Here is an 18,667-nt window from a genome sequence, read left to right as displayed (position 1 = left end):
GTTTTGCTGGGCTTCTGTGTACTTTTCTTTTCTAACAGGAGGTTAAGTTGATTGTCAGCTTGATGGGGCCAAGAAATTGGTGAGGCTTGATTTCTGGGTATGGCTGTAAAGACCTTCTAGAGAGGATTGTTTAAGGGGAGAGGACCCATGAACTATGGGTGCCCCTCTGGTAGGCTGGAGACCTGGGTAGAATGGCTGGGGAGAAGGAAAAAGCTATTTGGCCAGGCATCTGTTTGTTCCTCCCATGCTGGCTGTCATGGGTGAGGCACAGTGTTCTATCTGGTGCTCCCCATCTCTAGGGTCTGTGACTGGGGGTGCCCAGCACATCTGTTTCCTTCTGATGTCCTCTCCTAGGCCACAGTGATGAGAAAGCTTAGCAAGCACAAGGGAAACCTCATTTTAACTCTTTCTGTACCCAGTGCCCGCAGAGGCCAGATCTCTTGAACCTGGAGTTCAGGGTGGTTATATACCTCCATGTAGATGCTGATAACTGAACCCAGGTCCTCTGCAAGAACAGCAAGCACTCTTAACCATAGAGTTAACTCTATAGCTCTCTCTCATGTTATTTTTAAAATTTGATTTTTAACAGGCTGTTTCTGCCCCACCTACAACCCCTGTGGTGTTTTTTCTAAGATTCCCATGCAGAAGGTGCCGTGGGGTCAGCAGTGAGATGGCTGGCTGTCATTTCCTGTCTCTTGTCTCTGAGAATCTCAGAATGCCCATGGACTCCTTGTTTTATGTTCATGTTTTCACCATCCAAACCTAGTGTGATGGCTGGAGACAGCTCAGCGACAGAGCTCTTGGGATGTGCAAGGTTCTGGGTTCCATCTCTAGCACCATTAAGTACTCCAATGTAGTAATGGCTCAATTCAAAGTAAGGACCAGGCACTTAGAGAAACTGTATTCCAGTAGGGTGGGCAGAAAGAGATGCCTAACATGCAGGCACTGAACTTGATGGCTTGGCTGCAATGTGCGTGTAGTTCCTTCCCTGATACCTGAACTACAATCTCCAATAAAACAAAACAGTCCAGAGAGGGAAACAGAGCTCCAAAGCGTTAGCAGAGTGGGGGTGGGTCACTGAGGTCTAGAGTCAGGAGCTAGTGTGGGTGATGTGGCCTCACCCTTCACAGGATGTTCAGTAAGCAGCCATTGGCTATCGTCTCATCCTGGAGGGAGAAGCTCTCGGCCATTGGCTATCGTCTCATCCTGGAGGGAGAAGCTCTCAGCCATTGGCTATCGTCTCGTCCTAGAGGGAGAAGATCTTCCTTACCGTGTAGCGTTGTGTGTGGGTGTTGCACGTGGGTGTGCCATTAGGCTCCATTCAGTCTTCTGTCTCTTGACTCCCAGACCATACTGTTTTAATCATCGTGTGTTTGTAGAGTGCTTTGAAACCAGGACATGTGGCGGCCCCAGCTTTGCACTGTCTTGAGACTATTTTGGTTGTTGGGAGTTCATTTGTGGTTCCTCATGAATTTCAGGGTCCATTTTCCTACTCACGTTAAAACGGACTAAGTTTGGGTAGAGATGCTGTTTATCTGTGGATGACTATTGCAGCATTAAGCACTTCAATCCACGAATAGATTTGTTTCTTTTAAAAACTTATTTCAGTGATTTTTTTGGTTAAGATTTCATTTTATATCTTCTTTTGCTTTCTGGGTTGCTTCTATCACTGTTCTTCAGCTCCAGCCCCTTTGTACCTTTGTAATTTTGAGACCGTCTCTGGGTTGCTTCATTTTGAACATACTATCTTCCTGCCTCAGTCTCTTTAGTAGCTGGAATCACGAGTATGCATTCCTAGAGCTCTGTTCATCCCTGGATGCTTTTTTATGTTGCTTGATTTTTTTTCCTGAACAATGGCTTGAGGTTTGATTTATTTTAGATTTATTATATATATGAGTTTACTGTCTGTGTCCTCAGACACCAGAAGAGGGCATTGGATCCCATTACAGATGGTTGTGAGCCACCATTTGGTTGCTGGGAATTGAACTCAGGACCTCTGAAAGAGCAGTCAGTGTTCTTAACTGCTGAGCTGTCCCTCCAGCCCCCTAATTTGTTTTATGTGTGTGGGTGCATAAGATTTTTTTTTGTCTGCATGTTTGTTTGTGTACCATGTGCATGCCTGGTGCCTGTGGAGGTCAGAGGAGGGCATCTTATCCCACGGAACTGGTTATAGGCAGTTGTAAGCCTCCATGTGGGTCTGGGAATGAAATCCTTGTCCTCTTCTAGAGTAGTAAGTATTCTTAACTTTGCTGAGCCTTCTCCCTAGCCCATCTTTACATTTAAACAATCATTTATTTCATTATATAGGTGCATGCCAATTCATCTGGGCCCTAAAAGATCAGAACTTGTATTTAATTGATTCAAATAATTATCTGAATGTTTTATCATTTCTCCCCTTCATCGATTGCAGATGTCACTTTTAAGTGATTTTTTTTTTCTGTAAGCAGGAAGATACCTTCATTGCTGGCATGTAATACTGATTGATCCAACTTTATGAAAAATATTGTTGTCAGCAAGTTTTATAACACACAAGACAGAAAAAAGACAATAGGAATGTAGGACGCCTTGGCAAATGAGATATTAACAAGTACAAACTCTCATATTTACTCCCCTTTTGAGAACTTTGCACTGAGTTCTATCTGTTAGGAGTATAGTCTTTTCTCCCTTTGTTTACTTTAGAAATAACTTATTTTTGGGACAGGGACTGAATCCAGGCTCTTTGTGTGATAAGCAAGTCCTTTGCTATATATACATATATATATATATATATATATGTATATATACTCAGTTCCTTGGCAAATATTTCTTCAGGGGCCTCTTCTGGACCAGACCCCCAAAAGGACTCATAGATAAATGAGGTGTGGTGTCTTCCTTTGGGTTTCTCATCATCTGGGGAAGCATTTTACCTGGAATGATCTGAGCTTCAGCAACACACTGTGAAACTGTTTTGACCTATGAGGATATTGATCGCCAGTTACAGATATTAATGCAGAAGCTTGAAGAGTGCAAGGCTCTCAGCCCTTAGACTACAAGACTCTCTGTCTTTGCTGTTTGTTCTTGTCATTCTCCTTCATTGTTGCAAAAAAGCTGGACATGCTTCAATGGTCACATCTTCAGATACACACACACATATACACATATAGATACAAACCCACACACATACAAACACACATACATATACACATAGACCTATATACATACACAGATACACACACACATACAAACACACACATACAGATACACATAAAAGCAAGGGGCAGTGGGCAGTGAAGGGCAAGAGAGTCTTCCCTCAGGGAGTCTGCCTTACATCCTCTTTCATCTCATAGGTCAGAAATGAGTCACATACCTATCCTTAGATCAGAGATTGGGACCATTTCCAGAGACTGAGGCATCTCTGACTCACTCTGAGCAAAATTCTGGTTTTGTGAATAAGGAAAGGGAATCTGTAACTTTTTTTTTTTTTTAAGGAATACACTCTGCAGTCCTGGTCCTTTATTTCATTTTTGTACATTAGGCCATGAATTCCTATGGAATGGGCTCCAACAGCTCAGGCTCTTTTCCGTTAGTCCTCACAAAGTGTGCTTCTCTGGGTGGTGCAGGCTGGCACTTCAGCTGCACCCAGGTGCTCTTCTCTTTGGCTTCCTTTTTCTTCTGGTCGTTCTCCTTCACCCGCTTCAGGAAGCTGTCCCTGCTCTTTGAGTGCTTGATGTGCTCAGTCCGCACATTGATCCTCTTAGCCAGAATTTTGCCCTTAACTTGCTTGTTTACAATGATGCCCATGGCATGCTGGGTGACATTGTAGACTCTTCCGGTTTTGCCGTGGTAGCACTTATGGCACATTCCTTTTTAAACAATGCCCATTCCCTTCCCTTGATGTCTACAATATCACCCTTCTTGTAGATTTGCATGTATGTGGCTAAAGGAACAATGCCATGTTTCCTAAAAGGCCTAGGGTGCCTCTCCTCTTTCCCTTTGTGTTCGTCATTTTGGCAAGTTACTGGAAGATGGCTGCGGCGGCCGAAAGGAGGGAATCTGTAACTTTTAAATTTAGTTAATTTATGCATGTGTGTATCTGTGTGTGTTTGTGTCTATTTGAGTGTATCTGTGTGTTTATCTGTATGTTTGTAACTGTGTGTGTCTGTGTGTGAATCTGTGTGTGCATCTTTATGTGTGTTTATCTGTGTGTGTATCTGCATGTGTACCTCTGTGTGTTTGCATCTCTGTATGTGTTTGTGTCTCTGTGTGCATCTGTATGTGTATGTATTTATGAGTGTTTGAATCTATATGTGTGTATATCTGTGTGTTTGTATCTGTGTGCTTGTATCTCTGTGTGTTTATGTTTGTCTGTGTGTTTGTATGTGTGTTTGTGTCTGTTTGTGTATCTGTATGTGTGCATATGTGTGTATGTGTGTAGCTGTGTATATCTGTGTGTGTCTGTGTCTATATGTGTGTGCATCTCTGTGTTTGTGTGTATCTGTATATATATATATATATATATATATTTGTGTTTGCATGTGTGTATCTGGATGTGTGTGTATCTGTGTGTGTTTGTGTGTGTATCTCTGTGTTTCTATTTATGTGTATATCCGTCTGTGTTTGTATGTGTGTGGCTGTGTGTGTTTGTATCTGTATGTGTATCTGTGTTTTTGCATGTCTGTCTGTCTATCTCTCTGCACGCACCCCCCCCCCCAGACCCACTGCTTTGTTTTTGAGACTGGCTCTTTTGCTGACCCGGAACTTGTGAATTTGGTTAGTCTGGCTGGCCAGGGTTCCTCCTCAGTGCTGGGATTACAGTTGTGAGCTATCATGCTCCACCTTTTTCCTTTTTCCTTTTTTCTTTTTTTGGTTTTTCGAGACAGGGTTCCTCTGTATAGCCCTGGCTATCCTGGAACTCACTTTGTAGATCAGACTGGCCTCGAACTCAGAAATCCACCTGCCTCTGCCTCCCGAGTGCTGAGATTAAAGGTGTGCACCACCATGCCCGGCATGCTCCACCTTTTTAAGGGGAGTTCATATCTTTACACTTGCACAGCAAACACTTTGTTGACTGAACTATCTACTTCTTGATTAGTGACCTTGAGCAGATATGTTGTAGGGTCTATCCAGAGACACCAGCTTGCACTGATACATAGGTGAGACAAGAACTTACAGACAGGTTCTAGCATCTGTCCTGCTTCCTGTGACCTTAGAAGGGGCATGGCACAACCCTTGTGAGTCCCCTTGTTAGCCTCTGGTTTCTCTACTATAAACTGGAGATGTTAATACTTGCTTTGCCCCCATTGCCAGTTAAAGAATACCTTTCAGAGTCTAAGACATCAAACACTGATACCGCTCGGTTTTTATCATAAACCTTGCTCTTGTTTGGGATGGTGTATGAAGTTCCCTAGTTAAATAGTTTGCCCTGGTCAGTATTGGCACGGGGATGGGCCACAGGGGTGAGATCAGAATCCATCTAGCATGAAGCAGGCTACTGAAAGCACACGGAGGGTCCTTATTACACGTTTGTGCATGAGTCCTGACCCTGAGCAGGAGCTGGGACAGTGGTGGCTTTAACAAGACTTTTCACTGTTGGAATTTTTCAAATAAAATTTACTTTATTTTTATGAGTGTGTATGTGTGTTACATACATAACAGCTATGCCTCCCCTATGGAGGTCAGAGGTTAATTTTGGGAGCCTTTTTCTGATGCAGCATCCCTCGTTTCTTTCTGTCTTCGAGCTTCACACGTCCATCTGTATGGGCTGGAGGACTTCTGGGTGATTTTCTGGTCTCTCCCCACTCTAGGAAAGCTAAGATTAGATATGCTGGCCTCTAAATTTGACTCCTTCATATGGATTCAGAGATTGAATGCAGGTCATCAGACTTGCAAGGCAAGTGCTATCCCTTCTGAATATCTCACTGACATCATGGCTAGAATTTCTAATTCAGGTCCCCAGGTTCCACCAAGAGCATCCATGGAGAACGCTGGCACCTGAAATGATGGAAACTCATCTTTTACAAGATGATGTCATGTTTCCTGGGGGGAGTGGATGGGTACACTGTACGTTCTCATAGAGTGTGAGGTGGGTATCTTGTCTTCTACCTCCATCTCAGATTGGTGGAGGTCGGAGACATTCTTCCCTTTAAAGCAAAGAGCTGTAGCCCCCTCAACCTTTACAAACAAGTTAGACAGGGGTAGAATTGACTTTATTAGAATGGGAGATAGGTTGGCAAGGGGAAGACCCAAAGGGAGACCTCAGTGGTTAAGTTCAACCGTTTCCTTTTGTGGGTGTGGAAGAAAAGCATTTCTGAGTTTGCCCTGACCTTTTGAACTTTAGCCTGCTTGCTAAGCTGGTCCTTGTGCCAGTTCCTCTGCTAACCACAGAAGTCTTTTGCCTTCTCTCTGGAAATGTGGAGCCTTGCCATCACCCACTGCTGGCAGAACGTTCCCCCCACCCCCTGTAAACCTTGCTTGAACCTAGGTCCACGTTGACCCAACTTGCTTCCATGCACCGAGGCAGCTTGGTAAGCAGCTGGCTGGGGGTGCAGTTAATAATCTTGTCATTTGTACCCCGTGGTCTTTTCTATCTGCCTCTCCCATCCTTTTAAATTAAATTACCATTGGTCTCCTCCCCACCAGGGGGAAGATTAATGAGCCTTCATCTGTCCCCTTCGAGCACATGCAATCATAACGTCCTGAAGAGAGTAGTGGCGGCGGCAGATAAATTATGGGCTGTCATCATAGAGGTTGGTGGGCAGAGCTAGGTCCGTGTCTATTCACAGGTCCTTCCCTGGGCTGGGCAGGTGTGGGATCAGCATTTGTGGGTGAAATGCCTCTGAGAGGGGACTGGGACACTGGGACCATGGGAAGGGGAGAATTAGTAAGTCTCAAGGGTGACTGCTCTCAGAATGGATGGCCTCTGACTCAGTTCAATTACTTTGTCTCTCACTCATAAAACCATAAATAGCATTCTCAAGCCATAGAAGTTTAGACAGAATGTGCACAGTGCTATGTTCTGCAGAGCTTGGAACCTTTAACAGGAGTTATTATTATGATTTCATTTCATTTTTTTATCTCCAGTTTGCTTTTCACATGTAAAACAAAGATACAAAGGACTTATCAGATTCCTTCACAGGAGACTGGCCACTCATTACTTCTGTCACCTCAGTGTCTGGAGGAATAGGTACAGATGTAGTAAAGGCTTGTGTTCTGACTCCCTGGAAACCTAGCCCCTCTATACACTGTATGTGGATTTCAAGACCATGTTAATAAGTGGGCTTTAGGGGCTGGTGGTATCCTCAGTGTAAGGGGGCTTGCCACTAAGCCTAATGACATGAGTTCAATCCTTGGGACGCACATGGGAGGAGAGAACTGACTTCTGAAAACTGCACTTTGACCTCCATACATGTGCTGTGGTATGTGCACTCACAAGCAAACAAACAAACAAACAAACAAACAAACAAACAAACAAACAGTTATAAACAAGAAAAATGCACCTTGGGTTTATAACAGCCATGGGGGCATCAGGACCTTCCAAAAATTGATCATGTTATATGCTTCTCCCAAGCTCACAAAATGTAAGGGGTTCCAATATCTATGTCCCCATTATATTCACGTACCCCCTTCCCTCTCCTTCTGACTCGTGTTGGGAGAACATAAAAAGTCATCAATGGAAAGAAACACAGTTCCGTTTTCACAGAATGGATTTTCTTGGTAGTGGTTCATTTTTCTGCAGATGGATTGAGTTATAAAACAATGTAAGATGTTTTAAAGTAGAAAATTTTATTGATATCAAACATCCTCTGATGGCTCCAAGGAGAAAACAGAAGCACAGTTGGTCACATGATGCTGGTCATGTGATCCCCAGAGTCCAGACTCTGCCCTCAGGAGCTTTCTTTCCCTTGCCTCTGTCCTTGGTAGCTGAATCACAGGGAATCCCTGTCCTGAGCTGGCCTGGAAACTGTTTCTCTGCTGGATGAGTCCTCTGCAGGGAAACTGAAAGCATCTTGCACAGGCTGGAAGAGCCCCTGGCTAGCCTTCCTTCCATCTCTGACTCCTCCGTCCACAAAGAACATCCTAAGGCCATAGATGCCTAGCTAGAAAATGTATGACACTATGTGAGGCGTTTGGGACTGTGACTAAGTCATTTTCCTTTTGATCCTCAGTTTTGTGAGTGAGAACATGGGTGTGTGTGTGTGTGTGTGTGTGTGGTGTGTGTGTGGAGATGGAGAAAACAAACAAACAAGGCGGGCTAGACATAGCAGGGCTGATGCACACGTGAACTCACAGAGGCTGTGGCAGCATGCACAGGGCATGCACAGGCCTGAGCCAGATGAGGTCTCGCACTGAGAGTGGGGATGGGGTCGGGGGGGGGGAATGGGGGGTAGGGTGGGGAATGGATACAGGCTCCCAACTCAATCAGAGATGATGTCTCCAACTGACAACCATTTGCATGAGAAAAATTAGTTCCTCCAATATAAACCAAACATAAGGTCAGGCCCTGTGCCCAGCAGAAGATTGTAAACAAACTCAATCGTATTTTTGGAGTTTTTTTTCTTATTAACTAACTAACTTAACTAACTAACTAACTAACTAACTAACTAACTAATTAATTTGCTTTACATCCCAATATCAGCCCTCTTTTCTCCCAGTACCCTTCTCACACAGATCCTCCTATTTCCCCCTCCCCTTTTCCTCTGTAAGCGGGAGGCCCCTCTTCGGTGGTGGTATAACGCCCATCTCTGGGTATCACCCACCTCCCCCACTCGTCAAGTCACTGCAGGACCTAGGTTCACCCTCTCCCACTGAGGCCAGACAAGGCAGCCCAGTTAGGGGAATGAGACCCATAGGCAGGCAACAGATTCAGGGACAGCCTCCCCCACGCCCCCCTGTTCCAGTTGTTGGGGGACCCACATGAATGGAATACTAGTTAGCCATCAAAAACAAGGACTTTATGAATTTTGCAGGCAAATGAATGAAGCTAGAAAATATCATCCTGAGTGAGGTAACCCAGACCCAAAAGGATGTGCATGACAGGAGCCCAGCATAACGGTCCTCTGAGAGGCTCCACCCAGCAGCCAATGGAAACAGATGCAGATACTCATAGCCAAACATTTCTTAGAGGAGGTTTTTTCTTCTCATATTGCCTTGTGCCCCTTAATCTTTTGTTTGCATATTATGGTTTCCAATTTTATGTTTTTATGGAGTTTTTGTTTTGCATGTGTGCATGAGTGTTTGTGTGTGTGTGTGCACAAATGTGCACATGTGCGTTACACCTTTTCTTTTTTAAACAATTAAATTTGTCTGTCCTAAAGAAAGAGAGGAACATCATGGAGATGGATGGGTGGGAAGGTAGCGATCTTAGAAGAAACGAGGAAGGGAAAGCATAATCAGAATATAGTTTAGGAAAAGCTTATTTAAGAACATCATGAAAAGCTATTGACTCATAGAGCTTAGTTTTAATAATAATCCCCTGAGACCTTGGGAAGCTGACTTCAGCTCACTGGCTGATTAGCATGGCTATAGCATGCCATACCAGACCAGGGGCTTTCTATGCATTGTCTAATGCTCATTAGCACGCTATCTATTTGCTGACAATGTCATCATTATTTTCCCCCTTCTGCAGAGGGAAAGAATATTTTTTTTTCTGTGTGTTAAACCTGAATGCAAGAAATATGTATATTTCAGTTCATTGACTTGTCCTGTCAGCAGTCGGAAACACCGTTATCATGCCATTTTATGGACACAGTTCCAAGGCACAGAAGGTTTAAGCATTTTGCCCAAGATGAAACAGCAAAATAGCAGAACAGCCGCCACCCCATGCAGGTTGTTTGGCTCCTGAGTTCTCAGCCTCGAGTAAATTGTAGAATTATGCTAACCCAACCAGTGAGTGCAGAGCTCAGATCTTATCTCCCATCCCAAGCCTTTCACTCTACCTGCACCTTCTTGTTTACCCACGATCCATCGTTTATAAATAGTTTTAGAAATCATTATGGAAACTATACGGTCCCTTGGTACATAAACACACACTTATCTCTGGGTATTTAGACAATGTCCCTCAAATATGTTTGTAGCGAGAGGCCAGCAGACACTCCCCGTTCTGACTAGAACTGGAGATCAGTGATAAAGTACTGTCAACTGGAGACCTCGCCATCCTGACATTTATGCTGAAGGGTGTGCTGTTTGCTGCAAGAAGTATGGGTGCCATTTTCAAAGGTCAAATAAATCACCTTTAAAGTCGTGAAAAGGTAAACAGACTGATGCCTGGGCAGCTTCCCTAGGTTTATGAGGTCTTCTGGCAACAGGGATATACAGAGACTTCATCCATCACCCCACCCCCAGCTTGCAGGCACTTATTCCTTGGAGCAATCACTCCGTCACTCAGGGTAATTTCCCCTCAAATTGTTATTAGGAAATATGCAGGCACAGGCAAATGGAACCCTTCCTATCCACCATTCCCGCCCAAGGTGTGCTTTTTTTCTAGGTAAAATGGAAAGTTGTTGCAATGATACATGGGAGGCTGGGAGGATGATCAAGGCACTACAAGGTAGGAGGGGAGAAAATGGGGGACCATGGCAGGAGAGGAGACTGGGAGATAGTCGGGCAGGCTGCCATGACATGACATAAACAAAACAGTTGTCATTGAATGAAAAATACTTCTGCGGTGCATGGAGAGTGTGGGAGCCTGCCAATCACAGACTGCTCTGCTCAGATCTACTTTGAAGGTCTCTGAAGGGCTCCGCACACCTTCTTTTAGCACACTCTTAAGTTATACATTTGTAGTTCAAGTTATCTTAAATGACTATTCTGTAGAAGAAAATAGATGCCTTCTAAAGACTAAGAGCCCATTTGGTATAAACAAAGAGCCTTAAAGAATGGTTCCAAGCTACCCAATGGCTCCTTAACCTTGTAGCTGTCCTGAAGTTGGGGACATAGGCTCATGGTGATCCGATCGTGCCTCTGGCTTTCCTTCTGCATGTCACAATAGCTCCCGTCAGGTCCCTCCCAATTGGAGAAGCTTCTCTAAGCTCAGACATCTGTTGATATTTCGTATCATTGTGGGTTTCAAGAGGGTGAGTGTGGACAGGGAGGCATTCCGAATGCCCGTGTGCTTTAAGAGTATCTGACTTCAGTCTTGTTTTCTTATACTTTTTGAGATGGAAGAAGAGGAAGGAACAGAGAAGAAACCATCTTTTAACTCTTCATTTGACATCAGTGGTATTCTATTTAATCAGTCTTGTGTAAATTTGAGTTTTTGTTGCTTTAAATTTTTTTTTTCCCTAGCCTGACCTAGCCTGGGATTCGTCTCAGCGAGGCTGCAGAGACCACCGAGTATTCTCATCAACCAGAGACCTAATTGCGGTCATTTATTATAGTCACTTATCTGATAGTGGCTTCATTATCTGTGATAGTTTTACAGGGACAAAATCCACCAGGCATTCAGTGGGATATATAAACATGGTATCCTCTGACAGGGTGTCTGTTACTTACTGTCAACACTAACTGGCCCTTGCCACATATCTACAGCTTCTATGAAGTAACGATGAGTTTAATAAGCCCCAGTGAAAGCTACAGTGTAAACAGCAGAGCAGGAGTGTCACCCTCTTAAACAAACAGAGGTGACGGAGAAGTACAAACAGAACTGGATGAGAGCCTAAGGAGATGAACATCAGGTGGGGAGAGAAATTCCACTGGTGAACCCCTAACTGGATTATCACCACAGAGCAAGCACTTGTATATAAGGATGATACCCACAGAATCCTGCCCCCCTTTTTTTTTAAAACTCTACAATTTTGGATATTTTTTTCCTCTCTGGCTATAGGTGGAAAAGCACCATTCTCTTATGATCATTATCTTTAGAAAATGCCTAGCCAGGCGTGGTGGCGCAGGCCTTTAATCCCAGGGCTTGGGAGGCAGAGGCAGGCAGATTTCTGAGTTCAAGGCCAGCCTGGTTTACAAAGTGAGTTCCAGGACAGCCAGGGCTACACAGAGAAACCTGTCTTGAAAAGACCAAAATAAAATAAAATAAAATAAAATAAAATAAAGAAAATGCCTAGTCAGTAACTTAGTTTCAATGGGCATTCTACAGCTGGTGTCACATGTATGTGTATATATATATATATATATATGTATATATATATATATACATATATATATATATATATATACATATATATATATATACACACACATATATACATGCATGCATACATATATACATATGCTTTGTAGGTGCTGTATGGTAAGCTTTTCTCAATCTCATTAGAATAAATCCATAAACCGAGTACGTGCATCACACACGTCACAGTACTCCAATGCATAGGCAGGTGGCTTGTCCTTTCACTAAGTACGGATCCATCTGCAGATCATGACAGATGATGCGCTTCCTCTGCTCTGCCTTCTCAGGGAGGCCCGACTGGGGTCTTGGATGCAGAAATTAAGAGCAATCTCCCTACATTTCCTCTCCCCTGATTTCTTTCACATCCTCCATGACTCCTGCTGGTAGTGATTCATTTTGTTCTTCTGGTGTTAAGGCTTCTCCCATCCCCTTCTTCTTTGACTTTGACATGAAAACCACTCTGGAAGGGGGAGATTAGGATTCCTTTATTGACAGAATGGTTGGCATCAAAGAAGACCTTGAAATCCTGGGCTCAAGCCCTCAGTGGACACCTATGGAAAAAGTTTAACTATAAAAGGAGGGTGCTGTGGCCCCTCCTCCAGGATTCTAGAGTGGAAATGATCCCAAAACTCATGGTAGTTATTACCTCGGCATATTGTGGGCCAGATTAACTCCATTATCTGTCTGCAGCCCACAGAACAAGCCATGGGATGAGAAGATGGGAGCAGGAGGAACAGGAACAAGTTTGCCATAAAGGTTTTCAACATCTGCAACAACAATCCTGCCTCTTTGCTAGATGATGTTTCACAAGATGGCTCTGGTCAAATGTACTTAAGAAAGTAAGGATTGGCAAACTTTCCTAACACAAGATTTCTCAAAAGCCTTTCCTAAAACAGAGCATGGCATAAATATCTAAGGACCACTGGGTGTGCTGGTGTACATCTGAGGCAGGAGAATCATGAGTTCCAGGCTCATCTGTCTACACACACACACACACACACACACACACACACACACACACACAAACCAAAAACTATTTTTAAACTGAAACAATAAAACAAGCCAAAAACCTGGTGAAAAGGATCAAATCTGAAATATGAAAAAATATCCACCTCTGAACTTTTTGGTTTTCTGAGTTTCATTCTCCTTTGGAGCTATCTTTGTCTCTTTAACACTGTTATGAATTCAGGAGTTTCTGAGAATTTATGGAATTTATGAAATTCAGATGGCTTTGCTTTGTTGGGGGTCTGCTATGTATCCAGGTCTCGAGGAAAAGATTCTGAACTTGGGGAGCAAGGGGTGGGCAGAGGATAGTTGATGCACAGTGAATGTTAAAATGGAGAAAAAGTACCCAGAAAGGTTAGAATAAGAGACTCCAAGGCCAACACTGTCTTCCTTAGCGTTATAATGAGGGCACACCAGTGATCTGGCTTGAATCTTTGGGAATAGGTCAGCAGCCCCTAGAAGCCACTCACCTTGCTTCAGAAGAGAACTGTATTTGGGACAAATGAGGTTAGATGAGTTTCTTGGTTGTAGGTTTTCTTGTCACTCTGGACTACAGATCTTCAAGCCAGGTATGTGAATCTATAAAGGCACAAGGAAGAGAGATAAAACAGAGGGGAAGCAGGAAGAGAATGAGAAGGAAGCAGGAAGAATGTGGCTTGGAAGTGGTGGAGAACTCGGCAGGTTTCAGAGGCACTGTCCCCCCCATGTCATGTGAGCTTTTTCTTGTTACTCCAAATAGCTGGCCTCAGTGGGGCTCTGTGGATATGCCACATCCTCTGTTTCCTCTGCTGTGGAAAAACCCCTGACAAAAAACCATTTAAGGAAGGAAGGAAGGAAGGAAGGAANAAGGAAGGAAGGAAGGAAGGAAGGAAGGAAGGAAGGAAGGAAGGAAGGAAGGAAGGAAGGATTTGTTTGGGCTCATGGCTTGAGGAGCAGAGCCTCACGGTTGGGAAGGCATGGTGGCAGATGCTTGAGGTAGCAGAGAAAGATGGATCTTAGCTAGCCTTTTTCTTTCTACATGATCTGGGACTCCAGCCCCTTTTGATGGGGGTAGTTCTAGATCTTGTCAAGTTGACAGTGAATATTAAACCTTACAGGAGCGGCAAGACATGAAGATAAATGCAAACAACGACAAAAGCAGAGAATGTCTGTGACCCCAGGAAAGGGAAGGAAGAAAAGGTTTGAGTTACAGAGTTTTTTGTTTTGTTTTGTTTTTGTTTGTTTTTTTGTTTGTTTTTGGCCGGAGCATGGGGTCGCTGTATCTTGGAATATACAATTGATAATAAGGATGGGTATCTCAGGTTTGTCCAACCCACAGCCTGTAGGCTGCACGTGTCCAACGATAGCTTTAAATGGAGCCCAACAGAAAATTTTAAACTTACTTAAAACATTATAACATATGTATTGTATTTACATAACATATACATAACATATGTAATGTATTTGGTAACTCTAGTGTAAGGATCTTTTTTCTTAAGATTCATTTCACTCACTCACTCACTCACTCACTCACTCACTCACTCACTCACTCACTCATTCATTCATTGTGTGTGTGCGCACATACACTCGAATGTCTGCTATATGTGTTTGAGTGCCCTTGGACCAGAAGAAGGCATTTCATCCCCTGGAGCTGGAGTTAAAGGAAGCTGTGAGCTGCCTGATGGGAGCAGTAACAACCCAACTTGGGTTCTCTGCAAGAGAAACAAATGCTCCTAACCACTGAGCCTTTAGTCTCTGATGGCGAGACTTTAGAAAATAGACTTTGTAATAAGAGCATTATGTTACAATGTCAACAGGCTGGAAGCACCAGGTGGGCTGTGGGAAGGACTTTCAGATGAGGCAACTCTGCCCTTGCAAAGCGAGTTCAATTCCCCCAGAACATGTGTAAAAGGTGGCTGAGGCGGCTCCCATCTACAATCCACCATTGGGATGGTAGAGACTGGAGTATCTCTGGAGCTCGCTGCTGGTGTGCTTGGGCCTATGGATCCAGGGCTAGTGAGAAGCTATGTTTCAAAGAATGAGGTAGATTGTGTTCAAGGAGGACACTTGACATCAACTCCTGGCTCCACAGATGGGCATGCATGTATGTAGCTAACATCAATCTCTGGCTCCACAGATGAACATGCATGTGTGTGTAGCCCCTACCTGACAGGCGTACATACACAGACACACAAGCAAGACACAGCTCATGGACAGTGAACTCTATTCAGGCTGTGTTTCCTCTCTGTTTGTTCCTCTCCACCCGTAGCCCGTCTCCTTTCCCAGGCTCCAGTCCCAGTCTATTATACTCACAGGTGAGTGTTTGAGCACAGGCATACCAGTGCTTTGTCGTGTGGCTAACATGCTCTGGCTTTAGACTCGGGGGAAAAAAAGTGTGCCAAGACTCTTCTGAGACATGTGTCAAACTAGCCACACTTCCTAGCAGGAAGCCCAGACCCAGGTCGTGGTTTAGCTCAGGAAGAACATCTGTGATGACAGAAGTCGGGAGGGCAGACAGGTTGCGGGAAGACTGAGCTGACTAATTAGAAAAAAGAACAGTGTACCTTTATCTGTGCAGGAAAGCTCAGTTAATTCCAAGTATTTATTTTTAAAATATTTATTTTATTTTAATTTATGTGTGTATATGTGGCCATGTGCACATATGTATGAGTGCTGTTGGAGGCCAGAAGAGGCTGTCAGATCCCCTGGAGCTGGAATTACAGGCAGTGGTGAATCACCTGATGGGGGTGCTGGGGAGAGAACTCAGGTCCTAGAAAGACCAGCAAGACTGAAGCGTCTCTTGAGCAACTAAAACATCTATGGATTCATAGCAACAAGTCTTTGCTTTAGTGTGCCACATGAATTAATAATCAAGCTTTATAGTTAATTAATTAATTAATTAATTAATTAACTAATTAGAGCTCACCATATGTTAGAGGAGGAGCTTGGACTCCTAACTCTCTACCTTCATCCTCTTGACTTCTGGGGTTATTGGTATGTGTCACTGTGCTCAGTCTTACGTGGTACATGCTGGGAAGATAGTCTAACAACTGAGATAAATCTCCAGCCCTTTATTTATAATAAAACTTCTAGATATTTTGAGGTATCTAGAATATCCAGCCATGTAATCTGGGTTGGCTTCAAACTTGCAATCACTACACCTGGTGTAGATGTGACCTTTTATTAATTTATTTTTAGAACATGATTTTAATATTTTTAACTGTTAATATTTAACAAACAGAATAATTTTTTAAAGATATATTTTGCTGTTATGTCTCCCTTTTCATTTCTGATTTTATTAATTTGGGTACTGTCCTTGTGCCCTCTGGTTAGTCTGGCTAAGGGTTTATCTATCTTGTTAATTTTCTCAAAAAACCAGCTCCTGGTTTGGTTGATACTTTGTATAGTTCTTTTTGTTTCTATTTGGTTGATTTCAGCCCTGAGTTTGATTATTTCCTGCCATCTACTCTTCAGTTTCTTTTTGGAGACACTCAGAGCTATGAGTTTTCCTCTTAGGATGGCCTTCATTGTGTCCCATAAGTTTGGGTATGTTGTGGCTTCATTTTCATTAAACTCTAAAAAGTTTTTAATTTCTTTCTTTATTTCTTCCTTGTCCAAGTTATCATTGAGTAGAGCACTGCTCAGCTTTCATGTATATGTGTGCTTTCTATTGTTTTTGTTGGTATTTAAGACCAGCCTTAGTCTGTGGTGATCTGATAGGGTGCATGGGATTATTTCTATCTTCTTGTATCTATTGAGGCCTGTTTTGTGACCAATTAAATGCTCAATTTTGGAGAATGTATCATGAGGTGCTGAGAAGAAGGCATATTCTTTTGCTTTCATATGAAATGTTCTATAAATAATTGTTAGATCCATTTGGTTCATAACTTCTGTTAGTTTCACTGTGTCTCTGTTTAGTTTCTGTTTCCATGATTTGTCTATTGCTGAGAGTGGGGTGTTAAAGTCTCCCACTATTATTGTGTAGGGTGCAATGTGTGCCTTGAACTTTAGTAAAGTTTCTTTTATGAATGTGGGTGCCCTTGCATTTGGAGCATAGATGTTCAGAATTAAGAGCTCTTCTTGGTAGATTTTTCCTTTGACCAGTATGAAGTGTCCTTCCTTATCTTTTTTGATAACTTTTGGTTGAAAGTTGGTTTTATTTGATATTAGAATGGCTACTCCAGCTTGTTTCTTGGGACCATTTGCTTGGAAAACTGTTTTCCAACCTTTTACTCTGAGGTAGTGTCTGTCTTTGTCACTGAGATGCACTTCCTGTATGCAGCAAAATGTTGGGTCCTGTATACATATCCAGTCTGTTAGTCTATGCCATTTGGGGGGAATTGAGTCCATTGATGTTAAGAGATATTAAGGAAAAGTGATTGTTACTTCCTGTTATTTTTGTTGTTAGAGATGGAATTATGTTTGTGTGGCTATCTCCTTTTGGGTTTGTTGAAAGATTACTTCCTTGCTTTTTCTAGGGTGTTGGGCTGGTGTTTTCCATCTATTATCCTTTGTAGGGCTGGATTTGTGGAAAGATATTGTGTAAATTTGTTTTTGTCATGGAATATCTTGTTTTTTTTCCATCTATGGTGATTGAGAGTTCTGCTGGGTATAGTAGCCTGGGCTGGCATTTGTGTTCTCTTAAGGTCTGAATGAGATCTGCCCAGGATCTTCTGGCTTTCATAGTCTCTGGTGAGAAGTCTGGTGTAATTCTTGTAGGCCTGCCTTTATATGCTACGTGACCTTTTTCCCTTACTGCTTTTAATATTCTTTCTTTGTTTAGTGAATTTAGTGTATTGATTATTATGTGATGGGAGGAATTTCTTTTCTGGTCCACTCTATTTGGAGTTCTGTAGACGTCTAGTATGTTAATGGGCATCTCTTTCTTTAGGTTAGGGAAGCTTTCTTCAATAATTTTGTTGAAGATATTTACTGGCCCTTTAAGTTGAGAATATTCAATCTCTTCTATACCTATTATCCTTAGGTTTCATTGTGTCCTGGATTTCTTGGATGTTTTGGGTTAGGAGCTTTTTGCATTTTGCTTTTTGCATTTTCTTTGACTGTTGTGTCAATGTTTTCTATGGTATCTTCTGCACCTGAGATTTTTCTATCTCTTGTATTCTGTTGGTGAAGCTTGCACCCATGACTCCTGATCTCTTTCTTAGGTTTTCTAACTCCAGGGTTGTCTCCCATTGTGATTTCTTTATTGTTTCTATTTTCATTTTTAGATCTTGGATGGTGCTCATTTTCTTCGCCTGTTTGATTGCGTTTTTCCTGTAATTCTTTAAGAGATTTTTGTGTTTAAGGACTTTTAGCTGTTTACCTGTGTTCTCCTGTATTTCTTTAAGGGAGTTATTTATGTCCTTCTTAAAGTCCTCTATCACTATCACGAGAGGTGATTTTAGATCTGAGTCTTGCTTTTCTGGTGTGATGATGTATCCAGGACTTGCTATGGTGGGAGAATTGGGTTCTGATGATGCCAACTAACCTTGATTTATGTTGCTTCTGTTCTTATGATTGCCTCCTGCCATCTGGTTATCTCTAGTGCTACCTGCCTTCACTATATCTGACTGGAGCCTGTCCTTC

General features: G+C 42.8%; 1 pseudogene; it reads right to left on the bottom strand.

Annotated features, from left to right (window-relative positions):
* Window positions 1-3,510: 3,510 nt before the first annotated feature.
* Window positions 3,511-3,985, bottom strand: LOC110299060 (annotated as a pseudogene).
* Between the last annotated feature and the right edge of the window lie 14,682 nt (window positions 3,986-18,667).

This window comes from Mus caroli, chromosome 1 (assembly GCF_900094665.2).
Source record: "Mus caroli chromosome 1, CAROLI_EIJ_v1.1, whole genome shotgun sequence".
NCBI lineage: Eukaryota > Metazoa > Chordata > Mammalia > Rodentia > Muridae > Mus > Mus caroli.
Note: the sequence above shows the minus strand (reverse complement) of the source record. Positions and strands in the feature narration are given on the sequence as shown.